Source organism: Seriola lalandi, unplaced genomic scaffold (assembly GCF_002814215.2).
Source record: "Seriola lalandi dorsalis isolate HSWRI2012SDOR001 ecotype SW California unplaced genomic scaffold, Sedor1 jcf7180002054389, whole genome shotgun sequence".
In the NCBI taxonomy this organism is placed as follows: Eukaryota; Metazoa; Chordata; class Actinopteri; order Carangiformes; family Carangidae; genus Seriola; species Seriola lalandi.
Window position 1 is genome coordinate 206,414 of NW_019524942.1, and position 5,423 is coordinate 211,836.

The following is a 5,423-nucleotide window of genomic DNA, read 5'->3' on the forward strand; positions in this document are numbered from 1 at the left end:
TTATTTATGTGAAAACATGGAGAAATATGTGCTTTTCCAAGTTGTTGTATTTGTTTACAAATATAGGAAAATACCCGATTACGCTAAACTAACAGATTCAACCCATTCAGTCTATTGTAATTCATGGTATGCGGTGTTTTCCTGAAATCTAATTAAATTTTTCCACTTTACATCTTTATTAAACAGCCTTTTTGGTTTCGGTGTCGTTTCAGATGCGTCGCCCGTTTATCTTTTGAACTATAATCTAAACAGTGTGTTTGTTCTAACGTTTACTCCTGGCAGTTAGCAGCTGTAAATATTTAGCAACAACTGATCTCTGTTTAGTTTGATGCAACTCCATTTTTATTTAGTGATACATAAAACTATATTTTATAAGTTAAGTTTACAAATATCTCTGAGTAGAAAGTCAAATTGAAGGTTTGAACTTAACACTTTAAAAAGCACCTTTTGCCTGATTTCGTAACAACAGTTAAGATTTCTCTCGCTGCTTCGAAACCGGTTACCACTTCTTTCTCAACGTGTTGACTCGTTAGCGCCTGAGCCAACGATCCGCTGGAGGATGTTGGTGTTTACGCTCTCACGGCTGAACGGATCATTTCATTTCCCTAAAACTGGACGTGTTTCTGTGGGTGAAAAGGAAACATCTTTCCTCGGTATCTCACCATCTCTCTTCCTGTCTTTATCTAGTTGCTGGAACTGTTCACCCAGTGGGATTGGTCGACCTACCTGGCTGACTACGGCAAACCCACCTGCAAATACCTGAGAGTCAACCCACACACTGCACTGGCCCTGCTGGAGAAGTGAGTACTCCTCCATTCACACACACTTTCTCCCTTTGTTCTTGGATTCATCGCTTCTTTGCTGTAATTTAATAACGTAGTGCCTAAATAATTAATCAGTTAGTTGACAGATCTTCAGCATCTGCATTTTGATCATCCATTAATCACTTCAGTTATCAAGAAAAACTGCCAAACACGCTGCTTTTCCTTGTTTATTATGATTGTAAATTGAGTATCTTTGGGTTTTGGACAAAGTGAGCAGTATAAAGACGTGGCGCTGGTAACGTGTGATGGATATTTTATTGATTGAATGATTAAAGGCTAGCGTTCCTCCCCTGCCTTCAGTATTTACGCTAAGCTAGGCTAAACACCGCTTTCGTTTCAAGTCATTTTCAAGCAAAGATTTGATGGTTTAATTTATTTAAACTTGAGGTTTAAAGATCTTTGGGTTTTGTTTTGTCCAAACAATGAATCAAATATCATCTCACTCTCACTAAAAACAGCAAATAAGCACATTTCCCCAAATGTTAACCTGTTCGTTTAATGGAAAAAATGATATTGATATATTTATTGATAGTGGAAATGACTTTTAGTTGCTCCATCCTTCTTTACCTCCACCTCAGCTGCTCTTTTCTCTCTCCTCTCTGTGGTGTTGTGACAGGTTATTTAAGCCGTGAGTATTGTTTCTGTGTGTGTGTGTGTTTGATGATGGCATGTATAACTACTGCACAGACCAATACTAAAGTGTGTATATGCGAGAAATCATTTTTTATTTGTAGGCGTGTCTAATATTTAGTGATATGTGGCGAGAGGCACGCACGCACATCCTGATCACAAACACAAAATAAACTCATGCCATGATGATGTTTATCGCCGCGGCTGTTAACAAAGGGACGTTATCGCTACAACAACACCCACATCGTGTATCTGTGTACCATCAGATTATCAGTGTAGAGCCTGAGCTGCTGTGGAGATAGTGATGATAAACCCACACACACACACACACACACACACACACAGCTATAATCTGAATTTGTTGATTACCTCCTGAGAAAGTTCTCACACACAGACAGAGTGGTATGATCCCGCCCATTGTTCGGCACAGTACGGTTGACCTTCTTTAATCAGGTTCAGGATTTTCTCTCCGGAGCGCCAGTAGGACCAAGGCGCCGGTGGTCCCTCTGTGCCCAGGAGGAAGCACCCTGCTGGGGCTTGTCTGGTCTGCTGGTCCCCTGAACTTCCTGGAGGTCTACAACTGCCCAATGTTCTGCGACAAAACACACAAACACACACACGCTGAGACACACTTTCTCATGTGACACCGGACACACACATAGTGAACTCTAAAGCCGACATGTCCTTTTCTTCTTCAACGGGCGACTTCAGCAGAGATGTGTGTGTCTGTACTGAGCATGCTCAGACTAAACTGTGCACCACAAGTTGTGTGTGTTTCCTGAAAGTTCATATTTGTGTACTTACAGCATCCAAACTGTGAGAATCTAATACACAGTATGAAACACTAAAACAGACCCTTGTTTTTCGTGATCTTCTCTTTCTTTTCCCTCCACCAATCCCTTCTTCCTCTCTGTCTCCAGGATGAAGGAGATGAGCAGGAAGAACAACGTCTTCGCCCAGTTCAGGAAGACAGACAGAGACCGACAGAAACTCATCGACACCGTCATCAAGCAGCTACGCAACCTCATCGCACAGCACCACACCTAAAGTGAAACACCCGATTGGCCAGCAGGCCCGACGCCACCTTCTCATTGGCTGATTGAATCTCGAAACCTTAACTTCCGATCTATGACGCCCAAAACAAGCAACAAGCTCATTGGATAACAAGCTTGTACTGTGCTGTCAGTCAGTTTAGCTTCAACTCAAATTGATCTGCGTGAAACTTAACAAGAAATCATCAGCGTGGCTGAAGACACAAGCTGAACTTTGACCTTTAAAGATAAAGTTGTCGATCTGGTTCAAATTCATGCCCAAAAAAAAATAATCATCATCACCTGCCTTATTCTCAAACTTGATTTGGTCTTGATCTTAAAAGCTGCTGGGATCTGTTAGATTTCAGGCCTGTGGAGAACGATCGATTAGAGCAAATTAATTATTTTAACGTTAAATCACCTGCTAAAACATCATCACAATCACTGATTAGGAAATACATATTCATTGTGCTCAATGAAATCTCTCAGTTTACAGTTGCTGACACTTTGTTGCTGTACTTGTTGCTGTCGAGCCTCGTTACCGACATATTTATAAATGGGAACCTGGGTTCATTTTATCTGTAAGTTACGTGGGAATCGTGGGGTTTTCTTTTAGCGAGAACTCACATTTTCAGATTTTCTTCTTTGTCGTAAACTCTAACCGAGCGGGCTGGTTAAGCAGTCTGTCGCCTTTAACGTCTTCCACATCGCTCGCTCTCTCACTGTTGCACAGTAACAGCACGTTTTGAATGTACATCAGCGAGGGTCGACTTCAGAAGCAGAATGTGACGTTGTGACATCGCAGCAGGCCGAGCACTGAACTAAAATAAAAAGTAGATATTGGTGGCGAATAAAGAGAATGTTACTCCTGTATCCCTTATCTTCTAATAAAGGGGGATGTCGACGAAAAATGGCAACCCTTCTCCCTCTTAATATACAACCTGCGAACACTTGAAACACTTGAATGGCTGCTCACATCTGGCAACCTCATTCCCACATCTTAACACATGAAAGCACAGTGAGTGTCTGGGATATAAAAGGGGGGGTGTTGTCCAAACATGGCAACCCATTCCATCAGATTTGAACTGGGGGGGATGCTGCCTGAGCATTTTTTACTCATGTAGAGACGTCTCGGTCTTAAAGAGGGGGATAACACCCCAACCTGGCAACTGCTCTAAAGTGTATAGTGTTTTGTTTGTGTGGTTGATTAGAAAGAAACTAATTTGTATAGAAATCATTTTACTAATGGCAAGCACACACTTTCATGTCTTCCATAAGCATATGCCAAGCTGTGTGTGTGTGTAGTGTCGCTGCACAAACTTTTGTTTAGTTAAAGCACAGGATATAGTTACACTCTCTAGACTATTTTTGGGTCTTTAACCAATATGGTTCTTTTTTCTTTTGCTCTTTGTGTTGCTTTTTTCTTGGAACTTTGGTGCAATAATAGCATTGGAAGCCGCAGCATTGTGTAAGTGTGTTAATCATTGTGCTTTTATAAAGGGATTCAAACTTACAGCGTGGGTGTCAGAAGGGAATTTAATTTGTTCCACATTCGATCATGTCGTGTGGGTGTTTCTGTGAGTTTGTGTTCACTTGTGCATGTCGGCGAAGTGTGTGTGTGTTTGCGGTTTTGTTTTGGGTTTTTTTTGTATCCATCCTTAGCTGTGTATCATTTTTAGGTGTTAGTGAGGGGACGGGGTCGTCGTTATTGAATGTGCCTTTGCTGTGTTTAGTTTTATTTCCCTGCCAATGAAGCAGCAACACTGTGATGTTTGGACTCTGGACACACATATGTACAATAACAAAAGCAACTACTGGGTTATCTTCACTCAAAGTCCTCTTTCTGGGGCTTTCAACTACATCTATTCGTTACTTTACCTTTTCTGTGACACTAATGATGATGCTCTATGCTGCATTTGATTTCATCCAAGTAGTAACCTGCAGTAACACAAATATTTAGACTCGAAATGGGAACTGATCGTAAAGATCTTGCCATTATACTTTAAATTGCTAATGAGCTTCAGCTGCTGAATTTTGGACGCATTAAATGTACTTGCCCACTTGGTAGAGGAGCAGCTCCAACCTCTTTGCTCAAAAGCACTGTGGTAGTAATAGGCAAGGTTGACCGACAACCCTCCAGTCACCTGCCATCACTCTGACCCTAGTCCTGCTTGTCTGACAGTGTTCAGAGTCCTAGCGCTGCAGATGTTGCTGCTGCTTTGTTTTGTATTTTGTAAACAGAAATCTTTATTGAGACAGAAGCACTGTAAACGCTGTTGTATTAAACCACTAATAAAATAAACTTAAATAAAAATACTAATGAAGTTGCAACAAATACCAACAGACAAATATGGAATAAATGGAAAAGTGTTGAATGTTTTGTCTCGCCTGTTTCTTCTGTCGCGTCAAAACAATGTTTGTCTCCTTATCCCCCTCAGTACATATTGTGTAAATGATCTAGTCAAAAATGTAGTTTTGAATTGATGTAATTTGTTTGGTACATGAGCGTATTTTTACATATGTCATAGGCATTAAAAGACATTGTATAATGAGGCTAAGAACATCAAATGAAAAAAACAGTATATTATGTCATTAAAATATGGCAAAAAGTTGTAAAATAGTAAGACCAAAAAAGTGAAAAAAACGACATACCTAAAAAGTGAAAAAAACGACATAGTTTAGTATGGCAAAAAAAGTGAAAAAAACGACATAGTATAGTATGGTAAAAAAGTTGTGAAATAGTAAGACCTAAAAAGTGAAAAAAACGACAGTATAGTATGGCAAAAAAGTGAAAAAAACGACATAGTATAGTATGGCAAAAAAAAGTGAAAAAAACGACATAGTATGGCAAAAAGTTGTAAAATAGTAAGACCTAAAAAGTGAAAAAAACGACAGACCTAAAAAGTGAAAAAAACGACATAGTATAGTATGGCAAAAA

The 5,423-nt window shown here is 39.9% G+C and overlaps 1 long non-coding RNA gene across 1 annotated transcript; it reads left to right on the forward strand.

The window, feature by feature from the left end:
- The first annotated feature begins 688 nt into the window (after window positions 1-688).
- On the forward strand, window positions 689-4,860 carry LOC111657241 (uncharacterized). The gene is made up of 2 exons (XR_002760923.2): window positions 689-800; window positions 2,375-4,860. It is a non-coding gene; the product is annotated as an uncharacterized LOC111657241 (long non-coding RNA).
- Window positions 4,861-5,423: the final 563 nt, after the last annotated feature.